The 17,940-nt window shown below is 45.2% G+C and overlaps 1 protein-coding gene across 4 annotated transcripts in view; it reads left to right on the forward strand.

Moving 5' to 3' along the window:
* Positions 1-658: 658 nt before the first annotated feature.
* The window catches only part of ZNF532 (zinc finger protein 532), a 63,841-nt gene continuing 46,559 nt past the window's right edge, over positions 659-17,940 (forward strand). For 2 of the 4 annotated variants that reach the window (XM_044431312.1, XM_044431314.1), the window contains exons 1-2: positions 659-709; positions 5,173-5,286. The gene's annotated coding sequence lies outside the window, so the exon portion shown is untranslated. Of the gene's footprint in view, positions 710-5,172; positions 5,287-6,461; positions 6,577-17,940 lie in introns of those variants that run through there. The other 2 variants (XM_044431315.1, XM_044431313.1) reach the window with 2 other exon arrangements.

Below are 17,940 nucleotides of genomic sequence, written 5' to 3' on the forward strand. Positions count from 1 at the left end.
TAACCGCGCACACAATCACGTCCGAGCCCCTCAAGCCCCGTGCAAAGGAAGGGGAGCGGCCCCGTTCCGGTTTTTTTCCTTGTCCCTCCAAAATGCCCCTCGGGCCTGTTCAGTCCGGTTTCGTGCGGAGGATTTCAAGACCCCACCAGCGCGGCCACCCCTGCAGAGAGCCGCCTCGGCGGGTCCCACCTTCCTCAGCCTCGCCTTTCTTCCCCGTCCTGTAATTAAAACATGCCAGGGAGGGGGAATGGCTTTTAACTCCTTTCGTCTTCTCGGTTTTCTCCACAAGAGGGAATCCCTGATTTATTAAGGGGGGGAGTGAGAAGAAAGCTTCAGAAGCACCACTAATACAGGGTGGGGGGCTAAATCTTCCTCGCCCCCCTTCTTCACACTCCAGTGACAAGTTTTAAATTGAATCCACAGGGGAGATCTTCTCTTCCACCTACCCCTCCATCCCTTTTTTCCAAGCCACAGAAGCATCCCCCACCCCCACCTTTTCCTCCTCGTCCCTGCAAGAGCCTCGCTCGCTCTGCCTGCCTGCCTGCCATTATGTGCAACCATCTTTTAAAGCCAGGCCTCTCTCTGCAGGCTCCTTTGGCAGGGAGAGGGAGCCCTTAAACATGTCTGCCTGAAAGCACCCCTTGCAGGATCAGCCCCTCCCCGGGTTGGCAGCACACTGGCCTCTCGCCCAAGGCACCAGCAGCAGCAGGTCTGTTTGCATGGGGGTGAGAAGTTTGCATGCAATGTGGGGCGTCGGGGAATCTTATTTCTCTCTCTGTCTACGAGGATGGTGGTTTTTCCTTGCCTTCGGTCCGTCCACCCTGGCGGGGCCTGGCTTGCTGGAGCTCCTTATGCGAAACCTTAAGATGGGCGCCTACACACAGACAGAGGCAGGCATCCCGATTTTTACAGCTCCCCCCGTCGCCACCTCCCTCCCGGATATTGCCCGAGCGACGTGTCAGAAGAAGAGCAGCCGCGGCTTGTCCCTCTCCCGAGATCCCGCTGCAATGAAGACGCGGCAGCGAGGAAGCGGCCGGGGATTGCAGCCGCAACGGCGGCGGCGGGCGGCGGCGGCAGCAGCCTCCGCCCAAAGGGAGCGGGGGAAAGGGCCGCAGCCAGGCCGCTGGTACCTTCTCCAGCCGGGGAATGCCTGCGGAGCGCTCGCCCGGGAATGGGCAGAGGCAGGCTGCTTCTGTAGCTGCCGGGGATTAGGCCGTCGTGGCTGGTGGCGGAGCTCCCAGACGCTGAGGGTTTCAGAGCCGGGCTAGGGTGGGGATTACATCGTTTAACTAGTGCTCCAGTCCCCAGGTTGTGAGGTTTTTGTGCTTACGAGACCTAGACGGCGTTTTTTTTGTTTTTGTTTTTTTGGAGGCGAGCGGGGGGGATGCCTGTGTATGCATGTTAAATTCTTTCCCCATGAAATGCAGCTAGACCGGGGCCCGAATCATTTGCAGGGCCGGGCCTGCTTTTGTTTCTCTTTCAGGCTTGAGTTTACAGGGCGCTCCGTAGCTCTCGCATAAGCCCCTGTGCACCTTCTCCGTCGCAGCCCTTCCCAGAAGTGGGCATCCTTTGTATGCAAAACCCTGCAGCTCCACTGAAGGTGGAAGAACTGGCACAGTCTCTTGTTTGTGGCTTTTGGTCCCTTGTTTTCCATAAGGGTGCCTCTTGCCACCCACCCACACACCTCTGCACCACGCACATTTAGACCATGATCTTAATGTGGCCCAACCCCATACACGCACATTCAGCAGTGTCAGGGAGTTAAATTACTTCTAGGTAATCATGCGTAGGTTTATAGCCTTAGTTACACTGGAGCTGCACAGAGGAAAAGGGCCAGAGGCCAGGAATTGTTGCCTTACTATCAGATGGGCATGTGGGTAAGGTTGCTAATTTTGCATTTGACATGCCTTAGAACCCTTTGGTAGATGGGCTGACAGAAAGCATTTTATTTACAGTAAAGAGATGGTTCTTCCCGGCCAAATGCAGGCATCGGGACAGAGTGGGGATTCTGAGCTGTGTTCATGATTGTGAACCTAATGTTTGGCTGCCACCTGTAAATGGACCGTTTAGCACAGCATGATGTTGGTTTCCTTAGATTTCTGAGGCTCTGGATTGGCATGATAATCAAGACTTATAATCAGAGCTACAGGTGTTCCAACTTCTAGCCATGTGTCTTTGAATCATGCGCTCTAAACTCTGACCATGTCTGGTAGTTAAGTGCCAGTTTGGATCTGCTAGGAGTCCGGTTCAAATCCTAACCTAACCATGGAAGGTACTAGGTAACTTTCCTGCAGTCACTGTCACATGCTCTTTGTGTGGCTGGTGTGTGCACATATTACTCCTGTGTCTTCATGTTCCTACACCACAGATAGGGTTCTCAGAGTCAGATAATGTCAAAACTGTGGCTCTATCTAGAGAATAGGAAGCTATCGCTTGCCAGAGAATAAGAAGCTATCTAGTCCAGTGCTAGCCTCTATCTAGTCTAACTGGCAGCATCTCTCTCAGGATACCAGCAAAAGCCTTTCGCATCACCTCTTACCTGGTCCTTTTAACAAGGGATGCCAGGGTATGAAACTTCTGCAGGTATAGCCAAAGAACCCAAGCTAGATAATTGTGAGGATGGAATGTTACCCAGGGACAAAAGGAAAATAATAGATGGAAGGACATGAGACTGAACATGGTAGTGAAAACATGGTAATGACCTTATCTGGGTTGTTGATAGGAAAACTGCCATGGAGAAGAAGTAGGCCTAGTGCTGTGTCCCTTTTGTGGATGGTTGCCACTCTAAAGCCATTCCTCTGGCTGGATCTCATCCCAGAATAAATGTAGGATAGTGGTAGATGGGATCCAGAGGAAGTGTCAGGAGGATGCTAGCATAGCAAGTGTCTGTGTGACCGGGCTTCCTGTGGGTGTGTGATGCAGAGCTCCATATCTTAATGTTGTGGGATGGGGCCATCCATTTGAGCTTGCATCCCTACTAGAAAGGCACTTGATGGATCAAGCCTGGAAAGAATATGGAAGAGAAATATGGGATGAAGGATTAAGGTAATATATATAGGAGCTGCATTTGATTGAGGATGATGGAGCCTACAGGGTATAAACAATATCATATTTTTCATTGTAGTATGTAGTAAAGGCCTTTAACAAAATGGAAGCTTTGGTCCCAAAGGCCTCACATCAAATAGTAACCATCAAACCACCCCAAAAGTACAAAGGAAGCTGATAAAATTGGTTACAAATTACCCTTGTTGGCTGTAGAGAAAGGAGGGAATGGAGATTATTATTGTTATTATTATTAGAGGTTTTTCATTGTACAAAGGTGGTGGTAAGGATTGTCACTGCTGTAGGGAGAGTATCGTAGGGGTGAGTAACTTGTTGCCTTCCAGATGTCTGGGTTCTCTGGCAGCATGGCCAATAGTGAAGGTGATGGAAGCTGTAAGCCAAAACATCTGGAAGGCCTGGAGTGCAGATTAGGTGGTGGCTAAGAACCATCTTGGTGAGAAGACATAGGTATTTGGGTTAAAATTGTGAATGAAAAATGGCGAGAAGGACATAAGGTAAAGGGTTATCTTGTTGCACAAAAGTGGAATGGCCCAAGATATTTAACAGAGTGCAGGGTTTGGCGCCCCTGTTCTAATAGTGTGGAAGAAGTTATTTTAGAAGCCACAGCTTTCCATGATAGTGATTCAGGCATGAAAAAACCCCCAAAAACCAAAGTATACTTGCTGAATTTCTTTCTTCCTCTATTTCTCTCTTCAGTTAAAAGTTTAGGATGGGCCCCAGCATCCAGGTGAGGCACACAAAACATGGCTCTGTGTCATATGTAGGCAATAACATCCACGTAGAAAGATACAGACACTTGTTCGTGAGGCAGACGTGTGTGGGTGAGAAAAAGGCCTTGCTGTTCAGATCACCTTCTAATGAAAACTGTTGCCACACAACTAGTATTTTACGTGCCCGTTGCTAATGGCTTTGGGTGGGTAGAAGAGGCATACAATAGGCGATACTGGGGGAGAGAGCGCCTTGCATCCACCCCAAATACTTGAGCCGGTTCCTTGCTTTGCAGATGGCCAGGTACTGAGGGCAGTGGGAAAGGGATGGCATGCATTAGGAGCATCTCAGCCTCTTGAGAAGCAAAGCAAGGAGGGAAACCCTGCTTAGCAGTCACCCTCTTGCTCCTCTGGCCGAGTATCCTTTGTGCAGCAAAAGGAGATCCTGTGAGGATTTTTTTTTTTTTTACTGCGGTCTCTCTCTTTGTTAGCTTCAGACACACACAGCTTTTCAGCCAGGTTCTGGGAGGTAAGTTGTGGAGAAAAAAGACAAGGGGAAATGCTTGCCATGGAGAACGCTGTCGTGGGGGGTCGTTTGTGTGTGAGGGGGCTGTGCCTGAAAACGGGGAGACGAGAGGACAGAAATTGCCCTTGCACTAGAGAAGGAAACAACGGAGCCCCTCTGATTTTTCAGGATTTGTTGGCAACTCTGCGAGGGTTGCCATAGCTTTTTATGTAGGGTGACCAGAACCGGCTGAAACTGGTTTGAGGCAGATCAGCTCCTGAACACAATGCAGTCATTGAGCTGCTTCAGTGGGATAGCTTCCTCCCTCCATGACAGCCAAAAGGAGAGGATCTTCTAGAAAGATACCATTCCCTAACAATATGTGAATGCACACTTTAGACACACAGCACTGGTATGTGGCTACTGTAATAGTCATAAAGGTTTCTGTGTATCTATGTACATATTTGCAGTAACTGCGATTACTTTGGCTGGTTCATGCCTTTTTTGGTTTTTGGTCTTTTTGGTTTTTTTCCTTTTGCTAAAGCAATGGACAAGAGCTGAGATTGATCACCCTTTTGAAAAAAATGTTTGCTTTCTAGGTGGGACACTTGTATATCTAGATGTGTGAGGGTTTTTCTTTTTAAGCTGAACAAAATAAAAATGCAACGAACGAGCTGTATTTCTGCTTATTGTTTGTGACTCAAAATTGCTGCTTTGCATGCTGTTTATTTATACAGGATGCTGTCTTGGGGGGTTTTTTCCAGGAAGAAAAATATATTAAGTCTGTATGTGTATGTTGTGTCTGTTAAAGGCCAAGAGCAAACAATGTTGTGGAATTGTGCATGAATACATTTGCAAAAGAGGCTATAAAGACATACTCTTCTTTTTTCATTGTAGGCCTATTGACTGGGGCTGCCTTTAACCCTTTCAGGTTTGCAGTGGTTATGCATCTGTGCCTATATAGTTGATCATTGGCTTTAAAAAAATCTGTCACAGGTCAACGTACACAAGGTGAGCGATGGCATTTTTTGAGTATGATCACAATAGCATGGTAATAACATGTGTACAGAGCCTGAATACAGTTTGTGATTGCAGACCCAGGCATACGGATGAATAAACAGAGGGCTAAATTAGATGAGGACATGCAATTAAACTCATCCAGGAGTATTGGGATTAATATGCTATTGTTTATAAAGGCTTATGGGTGGCCAAGATAACAATACTGCCTAAGTTTGGTATACCTTTCAGGCATTTCCTCCCCACTGCTAAATCATAAAAGAACAGGCCCCTGTATGACAGTCATAAATTGTGGACCACATGGTAGGGAGCTCTTTTGCCTTCCTTGGCCATTACCTTTTTTTAAAAGCTGATCATACAAATGATTATTTCTTATCTGCCCTTCTTTTTTGGCCAAATCAGATAACCACTTACTTCTTCATGTGCAAGTCAAAGAATTTTGAGGCAGACCATATATTTTTTTCATGAATAGGAAAGGTATACATATGGCTAACAGGCTATACATTCCGCTTGCTAAACTGTTCTGCTGAAGGTTTTGGAGTCTGTCGGTAGGGATGTATTTTAAAGGTTTTGTGGGGCTCCAGTGGATTACCAGTAGGATAAATGACAATACGTGAGCATTAATTACATACAAATAGGAAACCGGATGGACAGTGCATCAGCTGGTAAGAAATGTCTCCTACTGACTAAACATTCAGAGCATTAGATAATGGAAAATACTTGTTTTCCACCTTTTAAAAAATAATTGTGTGCTTTGATTAGAGCAGGCATTTTGCATCTTATACTGAAGCTGAAAGCTCCAGAAGAAAGGGAGTGGGGGAGGTAGGAGAGAGCAATAATGAATGTGGCAAAGGAAAGAACAAAGGCTCTTAGTATATTGGAGTACTAAACATTTTTTGCCTTAGGGAATCTTGTGCTAGAAACTGTGACTTCCTAAAACAGGAAATCATCAGCAACTCTGGAATTTTACATGCATTATGATGTTACTGAAATCCAGCCTGCCCTGTCTGGCAGCTGGAATGATAAATCTGCAGTCATGGAAAATAACAAATAAAGATGGAGGATAAGCACTGGGGTGGAGGGGATGTGTTCTGTTCCCGTTTGAAATTTAGGTTGTCCATTGTATTCAGGCGGAATAAAGTAGACAATCTTAAAAGCCTTGGGAGAATTTTGATTGGGTAAGTTCCATGGAGGCTGGTGACAGGCAGGGTTCGCTGCATTTAGAGGGTAACACAAGCATTAAGGAACCTCTTTATTTCCTGATTGTGCAGCAGATGACATAAGGTATTTAAGAAATAAATTGCAGTGTATTGAAAGTCGCATGTGATCTGTTGAGCCTGAAAAATATTTGCTTTTAAACCAAGTATAACGTATTGTGTTTCTCAAGTCTGACAGGGCATTAAATGGTTCGCATGAGGGAGCCAAGTAGGCTGTGATACCATTTTTGTGTGGCGTTTAATATCAATATATAGTGGTCTGTGTTTGGCTGTAGATGTCTATTTTACAAGCCACTAGTTCATGTTACAAGTGGGGGATGCTCTGTGTTGAGTCTTTCTTTCCAGGGGTCAGCTGAAATCCATAAGGTTACATTAGCTCACCTTTATATATTTGGTAGGCTTTGCTAAAAACTGTAAGTATGAGACAATGTTAGCGATTTTGGGGTTTGGATGTAGCATTGCACCATCTCTCTGTGTGTGTCTTTGGGTTCTCTGTGCCTTTATTTTTTCCTGCTCACTGCAAAGGGCCCCCCTCCCTCATTTACATATTGTGCTGGTAACTGTTTGCTGTAACATGGAAAACCTAAATAGACATTGTTTGTGATTCTTCAGCTATTTCCATGTAATATATTCAAACATCATACTGAAGAGATTTCTGAGGGTTGGGCTTTTCTTTAAACATGTAGGCCATCCTTTTTAGCTGAAAATGCAGATTAATATTTGAGGGCTGGTCCTCTTAGCAGGAACTGCCTCCTCTCAGTAGCTGATTCTACCAGGGGCACAATCATATAATGTGGCTTAGATCTTTTCTGAAGTGGAAAAAAATGCTTGCTTTTCACTGAAAGCATCCATCTAGGCTAGGAGACACATACATGAATAGTAATTTGTCAGAGCGAGCGTGAAACGGTTGACCCAAACATTTCCAGGGCCTACTTTTAAGGCAGTCATTTTGTACTTTCTTGGACTTATCCCTCACTTTCTTAAACAAAGAATTCCATTACATTTTTTTTTCAAAAGAGGAAATAGACTCTTGCAAAACCAAAGTAGTCAGAATACAGTTCTTGCTTTCTGTTGTATGCATAGCCCTAGATCCAAAGTCTACTCTGCTACATGTATGGGAGTTTTCCTGCTTTCTCCTTTTGCTGCGTCAGAGGTGTTTCTGGACTCTGAAGGAGGGTCTGCCTTAGGTGAGAGGGAGGGGCCTGAGGCATCCTGGCACATATTTAGAAGCCATGCACATGAGCCTCTGAATCTTGTGCAGGATATTTGTGAGCATAATACATAATGGGTTCCCATTGTGGAGCAGTATATAAATCTGGTATGCAACTTATTAACGGTGGAACGTGTAATTTCTTCTTGAGGACTTGAGTGAGTATACGTGTCAGTTTCCTCCTTCAGAGAGCCTACGCGTTGTCATGTTAATCAGAACTGATAACCAGAATATATGGTGTGGTTTGGACTTGTTACTACAGCTCATTGCATTAATAGGAAATGATTCAAAATCCACATTGAGCAATAGCAGTATTGGGATCAACCCAAATAATAAAAAAATAGCAAATTTAAGGTAGGATAGCACAGGGGTGGGGGTGAAGCTGAGAGTCAATCATTATGAATATATGAGCATCTGTATATATGAGTATATATGAGCTATATGAGTATTTACTATTTAGTGACTGTCCATTGTGTGGGTAGGTTCCATACAAATGGAAGTATCCTTATATTTTCCTTAAGCATGTATTGCTATACTGACAATTTATTAGACTCATAATTGCGATTAAAACTAAAGCTCAATATTTTTTTCTTTTTCATAACACTGTGTATAGACAAACAATCCAAGGCCTAAGAACCCCGTACTTCTGGAAGTCTTCATTGCTGGCACGCAGGGAATGGGAAGATTATTTAGCTCTGTGCATACTGGCTCCTTAAAAAACAAGAATGCACATTGGGACTTAGAAATTGGAACATACATTGTCCCTTAGTATCTGAAATGTGAATATGGACAGAACCCACATCTGCTACTGCCACCCCCTTTTCCCTCACATTGGCATCCTACAGAGACCATACTGTCCTTATGGAACAGAGATGGGAACCTTTTTCTTCCCTGAGGGCCATGTTTTCTCAAGGGTAATATGTTGGGGATTAGATGCCATAGACGAGAGTTTTTCACATCCATTTATAGAGCCTTCTGGGATCAGATCGAAGGTCCATCTAATCCAGCATTCCTTTTCCAGTGTAGCCTGTCAACTGCCTTGGGAAAGGTTACCTAGTATTCCACTGTATTGAGTACACAGAAATATACTGGATCTGAAAATGAAGATTGCATGTAGCTATCATTGCTGGTGGATGCTGATAGACCCATCCTCCTACAGTTCCTTCCAGCTATTAAAAAGCCGTTTGATTTCATTGGCCATCTCCGCATCTTTCTTCACACTCCATTCTGTATCCATCCCGGTTCTTTGTACCTCATTCCATTTATTTTTTTCACTATAACCCTTGTAACCTCACTTCTAATATGCAGGAGCCTTCTCATGTTGCTTCAGTCTCCCTCTTGGCTGCGATGGAGGAAATGTATGACCATGAAGCCTCCATTGCAAACTTCTCATTGGCCATGATCACTGGGGATAATGGGGGTTAAACTCCATCATCTCGAGGATACCAGTCTGCTGCATTCATAGCCTCACATGGACAATACAGACTCTCGCTGTTACATTATTTTTCTGCTCATTGTGTTGAACAGGACCTGTCTTTGAATTCACTGGGAACCTCATGTAGCTCATTAGATGCTCTGGTTACCCCTATAATAATACATGACTGCAGTTTAGCGTTTGTGTCGTAATCATTTTTCTCTGACCAAGGCAATATCTTGCTCTGACTGAGGAAGTGAGTCATAGACAGACATATCCAGGTCATGATCAGGCATAGTCCCAAAAAGTAACAATAGACAGAAAGCCTGGGAAAACCATAGTTGCCACCCTTTTCCTTAATTCTTGCAACATCTAAAACGGAAATTTATATGAAGCTAACATTATACTGCCTTCACTTTTGTTTTATTTATCCCAGGTTTATTTAGTCCCTGGTGGTGGGTGTTAATATTTCTTAATCGGTTTGATTTATGCCCCACCTTTCTACAAAAAAGTTGCTTGAGGCACCACTTAAGGACAATAAAAGAGAAGCACCACTTAAGGACAATAAAAGAAATAAAATCAGCAGCCAATCCATCAAAGACCAGCTTACACAGCAAAGGTATGATTGTATAAAACTACCTTTGCCTGCTGATGGAAGCACAGCAAAGAGGGAGCCAATGTAGCCTCCCTTGGCAAGGATTGGAGAGGCCTGGAGCAACCACCAAGAAGGCCCGAGATCTCCCACTTTCCTACAATGGCTGCATTCCGTCTTCCCCATTCAGTTCTCCTATTGTTGGCACATATCAGTCGCCGTGCCTGAAATTCAATTCCCAGGTGAATCACTGCCCGCCTCTGTCACCGGCCTCTTCTTTATTGGTTCACTCATAGAAGTTGGATGGGTGGAGTAGCTCTTTCCAGTTGCTGCTCTTTCCAGAACACTGGTAGTTGCATACCAGGACTGTGGAAACCGGGCCCTGGGTTCAAACAGCACAACAGGCCATGGTGGTACAGAGAAGCCATAGAACAACCTTTGTTTCTTATAGTGGATTCTGATGACCAAATTTACCACAGTGAAATACCATGACCTGGTTTCAGACAGCACGACAGACCAGCAATGGTAAAAAAAAATCACGGATTATCATGTCTGAACCCAGGTGATATGTGCTTTGTATGCTGGCAGGACTGAGAGCAGGATGCTAAAAATTGCTTGTGGTGGTGTTTTCCTTTGAATTGATGCCCAACTTGTTTTGTAGTTCCGGAATAATAAAAAATATTTTAGTTACTCAATGGTTTTGAATCCTATTCCACTGAGGGTTGTAAAGTATCCAAGATACTCTAAGTAGCTGTTGGCTTTGAAGTTCTCCTGAGCCTCACTTGATCTGATTGGGTGTTGGGAGAACTTCATCTTTTGTTGCTTAATCAATGGTGTCAGTAGGAAGCTGAGGCAGGTTTACCATGTTGCATCCAGATACTGGACAGTTACCTGATAAGTGGGAAGTGGCAGAGATGCAGATTTACCTCCTGATAAGGTGACTGTTGGCTTCACCTCATTGGGCAGCTCAGGTGCCTAAATGGCAGTCTTGCAAGACATTATCAAGGCTCATCAGAGGCTATGATAGAATTTCAAGTTGCACGATGGTTTAATTAACGGCAGTCCTGAGGCAGCACAAGGAGTGCCCCAGCGGGGGCCATGGGGTTTGCAAGGACGTCACCCCTCGTCACAGCATAATGGAATCTGTAAAGTGAACTTCTGTAACTTAGATACATTGCACTGTCATCTTGGCCATTAGAAGGCGTTCAGGTTGCTATGAATTTATCATCTGACATCCCTCAGTGGCAATGCCAAAACAAGTGTTCAAGAGTGCTGAGAAGATGCCCAAAAACTGGGTCAAGGAGACAGCCTTCCCTGAAGCTGTTCATTATCACAAAGCTGTTGGGCACATCTATCAAACTGCACAGTGCTATGCGAACAGAAGTTTCCAAATTCAGTGATTCATGCTTTTGGTACTGGGCTGTGTGGGCAACTGAAGCACATCTAAGGTTTCTAGGTGGATTGTATCTGCACAGTTTTAGAGGGTAGGTTGTTGCAGGCTTTGTCATGAAAGCAAAATCTTAGGAGGCTATGCATTGGATACCCACAAACATTGCTAAGAAAGGAAACGCTAAACCAGACTTCCTCTATGTGGTGCTTTCCAGATGTTCTGGAATACAGCTTCCACTGTTCATTACCATGCCCATGCTGGCTGAGGCTGATGGGACTTGAAGTTCAGTGCATCTGGAGTGCACTACCAAATTGTCTGATTTGAATAAATACATGTAGAGCATAGGGGTCTGAGGACCAAACTAGGCATAACATTAAAGAGGGGATCCTACACCTCTTTAGAGACAGAGAAAACTGTATAATACTCAGCATTCTGTAGGCCATCTTTGTGTCAACGTTTGCATAGAATTGCACCTAACGATGTGAATACAGTTAATGTGCACATTTAAAAACTATTATTATATTGCATTTATCCCCCCACCTTTCTTCTACTTGCAAAGAACTCAAGGTTTCTTTTCTCCCATTTTATCCTCACAACCTACCTGTGAGGTAGGTTAGGCTGAGAGTCTGTGACTGACCCAAAGTTACCTAATGAACTCCTGGATTTCCCAAGGCCCAGTCCAACACCATAATCCCACACTGGTTCTCAGGACACCTCTTTTTAAGCAATAAAGAGTAAATAGCTGTAAGGCAGCCAGCTCAACATCAGGACCCCAGTGAGAAGAGAGGAAGAATTTGACTTCCCTGCCCTTACTCTGATGAAAATCTCTCCTCCCTCCATGCAACTCTGGTATTTGCAATGGGAGAGAACCTTCTTAGTTGTCATAAAAGGTGTCCCTCCTGATGCATATAATGGCTTCAGGACTCTTGGATGGTACTGACAGCTTTTAAAAGCACTGATTTAACTGCATTCCTGTAATTATTCGTGGAATGAATTTTATACTTGTTTTTTGTATTGTGCACTTTGCAAAGGACTTTGGGTAGAAGCCATAAATAAGGCTGAACATCACATTTCGCTTGGCCCCAGAGGGGATGGGAAATGGGAGTGAAGAAGCCATCAGTGGAAGGGCAAACCAGGCGATCGGCGCATAAAAAGTCGCAGCAAACACAATGCTATCATAAAATCCACAATTGAAATACTAGATACAATTCTGCTCACTGCTTCTCAGAAATGATACTGCAGAGATGGAAAAGGTGCAGAAAAGGTGTTGAAGGAACTCCCCTTTGAAGAAAAAATGAAGCATTTGAATTTTTTGTTATGCATGGTGTGAGTTGGGTTGGGACAAACCATTCTGGAATCTGCACTTCTAGGATTCGCTGACTTCTTTTGTGCTCGGCTCTGTCCTGCAAAGCGAGGGACCTGTCCCGTTGGAAATGGCTGCAGGGTGTGGATGGGGGGAGCTGCAAGTAGGTGTACCAGCCACTATCGCCAGCCACCAACCTTCTTGGCCCTGCTTGCACAATCCACGGGTTCTGTTTCTAGCTAGTACTCCATGAATGCTGGGCATGCTCACTAGTAACTTGGAGCTTGGCTGCTGCAAAGTGGACCAGGGACCAGGAAGCCAAAACTAGGGAGTCAGATGGATTTTCCACACAAAACAGGTTCCTCATATAACCTTAGTGTGGAGAAAGTGGATAGAGATAACATTTCTTCTCCACTCATGATATAGAAGGCCGTGCATATACTTTTCCATATACTGCATAGTGCTCACGCTCGCTCGCTCGCTCGCTCGCTCGCTCTCTCTCTCTCTCTCTCGCTCGCTCTCTCTCTCTCACACACACACACACACACACACACACACACCATCACCAGCATCTTTGTAATAAGCTCAGCATATGCTCTAGGGCCAAACCCTGTACTCAAGTAGGTAATGCAACTTGATACGTTCTAGATTGAAATTCTGCATATGTGTGATTCTTGCCTACTCTGGTCGCCCCCATTTCCCCCCCCCCCAATAAATTAATATATGGGACAATTTTACTGCTTTTAAAAGGTATTCTCACTTTATTCTTCCACATGTACAAAGCTACTCTGTATGTTTCAATATTTTGAAAGGTTTTAGAAAATTCTCTGTTTCTGGGCTTTGGGAAGGAAGGTCCAAGGCACTTTTCTTTTACGTCTTTCTCAGGTCTGAGCTGAAGATTTATTTGGGGTGACCTTGGCAACAGGGCTCAGAAATTCCCCAGACAGCTGATCCACTTCTATTGGTTCTAGGGTTTCTAGAGGTTCATCTGGTCTTTTTGCTGGAGAAAGAAGAGTCCACCAGGAGAACAAGTTCTCAATATCAGAGGCAGTGCCTCTCAGCTACAGTTTCTGAGGAACATGGGTTGGTGGGCTCATGAAATTTGTCTTCTGGTGGTGGACCTTTGAACGGCATCTTGATGGATACTCTGGCAACAAAGTCTTGGTCCAGAAAGGCCTTTAGGTTGAGCCAGGAAGGCTCTTCTTATGTTCTAAACAGAGATTGAAGAGGAAAAGGGAAACACAGTATCTAAACTAGCTTTTCTTCTTTTCATAAAATAGGCATTCAAGGTCAGCTCAGGCTGATGTGTGGTTTTGTTGGAGGGTGAAGTACTTCTCTGGTGGTGGGATGAGTTTTGGGAAGAATCAGTATGGATTTCCCTGCTCTTTTCCTGGAATCATCTCGAATGATTTACTCAGCTGTCCTTGGTATGTCAGGAAGTGGGCAGTAGCCATGGTTGCTACCAGGCTCAGAACAAACCGGTTGTTTGCATAATTCACCAAGCAACCACATTCAAGATGACTAGGGAGGCTCCATCCAGAAACAAAAACACAACACTCAGGTCTTTATAGACTCACGGACATCTGTGTTTGTGATAAACGCAGTTCATTATTTATTCCTTGATTCATTCTAACATGCATTACCCACTTAGATAGCTTAAACACAGGCTCTTGAAATGGCTTGCAGATTGAAAAACCTACCATCCCCTTGGATTCAAGACAAATTTATTATTAAAAATTCAAAGCAGCTGAAACAGAACTCATTACTACTCCAATAAATGACCAAAGGCCTTCCTAAAAAATAATAAAATAAAGGAGGTCTGGAGGCTACTTCCACCCTCCTGTGGAGAGAACACAACAATTGTACTACAGAGATTACATTTAGCTTACTTGCAAGATAAATTTTGCTACAGGGACTTTCTTTTGGTTAAAAACCAGATTTTAAACCCCCCACCCCCTTGGCAGAAGGTGATTGGTCCTGATCTTGATGTAGAGCCATGATAATTTCAGATTGTGAGGGTTTGCCCAACACATTAACACTTCTTGGAATTGACCAGGTAAAAATACCCTGTTCCTGATAGACAACTGAGCTGGTGGGGCGGGGGGGGGGGGTGTCATTCCTGTTCCTCCTTCCTCCTGCGCAGTTGTTCTGCAGTATATGCAGAAGCACTGAAATGAGGATGACAGCAGCTGGAAGTTGGCAGTTTTGGGTGGTGTCATCTTCCCTGCTAGCAGTGTACGTTTGGCCATGAATTATGGTCATGATTGGTCATACACTGGCAGGAATGTTGAATGGGATCCTGCAGTGGAAATGAGAAGGGAAAGGCCACCTTGTACTTCAGCTCGATTTTCCTCTTTCCTGGCTGGGGTTGACGGTGCCCAACTCTGCTTATCTTCCTTGAGAGGAAGGCAAGAAGAATGGGTACCTCCTGCCCACCCTGCAGTGGTTCTGGGTGTGGGTGAGATCCAGCCACTTGAGCTCACTTCCTCATGAGGAAGTGTTACTGAGTTGTTTACTCATCCAGTGCACACTGGTTTTCCATGCCCAAAACTCATAGCCTCCAGAAGTAGTTGCACTACATTTTCTATTGTCTGTACTGGCTAGGAATGATGGGAATTGGAGTTCAACTGCACCTGAAAAATCTAGAGAAGCCAATGGGTTGACTCTTGCATAAGACACATTCATGTGTTCCTTGATCTTTTATTTACTATTTGGATTCTTCAGTTGTAGTCCGTTGTGCCAAAATAGGTCCTCCAACCCTGAGAGCCCAGGTTCCATCACCTGTCCAGAAGAAGCATGATGCTACACTGCGCACAGTGGGGGCTGAAACATTGATTTGCCTCCATCCAGCGAGTATAATCTCAAACAGCTCTTTGCTTCCATCCAACTTCATGCAGCTCCAATACGCTGACATTGCAGACCTCTCATCCATGTTTGATGTGGAATGACCTGCACAAAGAGTGTTGCCTGCTCTAGGGTTGGGCAGTCTTTCCCCTGTGGAGGGCCGCGTTTCTTTGTAGGTAGTGCCAGGCTGCATATCAGCCGTGGGCTGTGCCAGGGCTAACAGAGCAGTCACCCTTTTCTTGTGTCCCACTTCACTCACAGAAGAATGCCAGGACAGGAATAGATTGCTCTCCCCAAAGGTCTGAACTGATCACATGCAAAGGGCATTTGAAATTAGACCAAGTTGCACTGGTTACTCTTGGAGCGCCACTAACAACATATGAACAGAGTCAAGTTATGTTGATACATCTGCCTGGAAAACAGGTTTCAGTGGAAGGTGGTGGCGTGGAGTTGAATACAAGGTCTGTGAACAAGCTGGGGATCTTAGGAACCGTAGGGCGCTGACTTAGGGCAGGTCGTACCATTGGTTCATTATTATTATATTATTATTATTATCTAGTCCCATGCTGTGGCAATGGTTCTCCAGGTCCTTGCCTCAATTGCTCCTTCTTCCTTTTAAATTAGAAATGCCTTTTGCAAGCTCTCCACCACTCAGGAATCACACCTAGTGTCTTGAGGTTCTTCAGAGCTAGGAACAGAGCTGAGTGCCTGAGCCTGGAGCAGATAGGGATAACATCCCTGCATGAGACTGTAGTTGCCCCTGGGGGGGGGGGCGCTCTGTAGTCAACTGGGGAAAGCAGAGACTGGTCATGCAAACTGGCAGGTTGTATCAGAGCACTGCCTTGCTGTTGGTTGCCTTGCAGATTTTCCAGTCATTTCAAGTGGGCTCAGTCATGGGGAAGAGGAGTTTTTCCAATTTTCCAATTACATTATTCAAGTTGCTTTCAATTTTACGTGGATATGCATGAGGTGGGGGTGATCCTTGGTTAGCAAGGGAGTGGAGCAGCGAGGAAGGGCTGATTCCCACCTCCACAACAGACAGGACGTAAATTGAAGTTGAGGAACCCCTCTCAGTTTTTACTGCATCTGCTAGAGAAGGTCATGCTTAATTAGGTTTCTCTTTCTAACACTTTTCCATCTGTTCTTAGGTGTGTGAGGTTTTTCTTATATTCTGGGTTGTGCTCCCATAGTCGGGATGAGGCTTCCATCTCAGGCTTCCGTGCCACTTCCCCTCAAGCCATTGCTAGAAAAATGGAGAGAACAAGGGCCTTTTTTCAGGACTGTTTTTGCCCGTGGAAGCTCACTCTCTGCATGGTGGTTGTAGTCTGGGGGCGCACCTCATATCCATGGTCCTACTGGTCTCTTGGCATTTTTCTTCATCAACAGAGGCCCATTTCCCAATATTGCTAGCCCACTTGGGCACCGCAGCTCCAGCCAGGCAAGGCTGCCTCCGCCAACATTCCAGATGTCTTTACAGTGTTGCAGTGTCTTTACAGCCACCTCATACCCCTTGAGCAGATGTGGTAAGAGGGGTTAGCCCGAGGGCTACTTTGGCGGCAGTGACTGTGTCTGGGGCTTGGCAGATCCCGACAGAGGGTGCTGTTCTGTCACCCTTGGGCTCTTCCATGGAGCAGGGGAGACTGGTTCAGGTGTGCCTTCAACAGGCAGACTAGCCTGGTCTCAGCTGGACATCTTGCCCTTGAAGAAGCAGGTGGCCCATGAAGCAACCATGGTGCTAGCTAAATGTTGAAGGAGTCCTGGGAGCACAAACTCAAATGGAATAGATCTGGCACTTACTCATCATTGGGCAACTTGTTCTCCTGCACCTCCCTTCTGTACTCCCTGTTTGTAAAAAAGGGAGAAGGAGTTATAAAAAGAGCAAGTGCTGCTCTTTCAGGAAGATCCTCCACTTCTTTACTGCTGCTCTGCTACCAAGAAGCCTGGGGTGGCTGGATGAAAAAGAGCAGGTGCTGGATGCTAGGCAAATAACAACAGGAAAGCTTGTCACCTTCTGAATGGTGGGATGTGTCTTGGATATTGAGCAAGACCCTAGAGTAGTCATGGAGCAAACAAGAGAGGTGGGTTCCAAAAAGGACACCTTGGAGTTCATTCCCTCTCCATGCAGATCGTTCCTCTTGTAAAAGACTTACAGATGTTAAAGTTTCTTCCCCCAGTTCCAGATGAAACAGAGAGAGTTGAGCTGCTGCTAGAAGGTTTTTCCTAGTTGTGCCTTTTCCTCATTCGCCTAATAATGACACCATTTCCAAAAAATCTCCAACTCCTTTGATAACCTTTCTCAGGAAATGGTGCCCCTGCAGGTACCAACACTGGATGTTCCTGTAGTTTGTATTTGTTTGTTTGTTTAATTTCTATACTTCCCAGTTTACAACCATATTTTATTTATTTTTCGATTTATATCCTGCCTTTTCTTCTACAAAGGGCTCAAGGCAGCTTACATCTCCTCCTCCATCTTATCCCCACAACAATAACCCTGTGAGGTAGGTTGGGCCGAGAGTCTGTGACTGGCCCAAAGTCACCCAGTTGGCTCCATGGCTGAGCGGGGACTCGAACCCAGATCCTCTGAGTCCCAGTCCCATGCTCTTAACCACTACACCACACTGGCTCTCACCTCTAAGGCTTTTGTGATGGGGAGCATGAAATCCCTGACCAATGTAGAT

This window comes from Varanus komodoensis, unplaced genomic scaffold (genome assembly GCF_004798865.1).
Source record: "Varanus komodoensis strain SLA01 unplaced genomic scaffold, ASM479886v1 scaffold22, whole genome shotgun sequence".
In the NCBI taxonomy this organism is placed as follows: domain Eukaryota; kingdom Metazoa; phylum Chordata; class Lepidosauria; order Squamata; family Varanidae; genus Varanus; species Varanus komodoensis.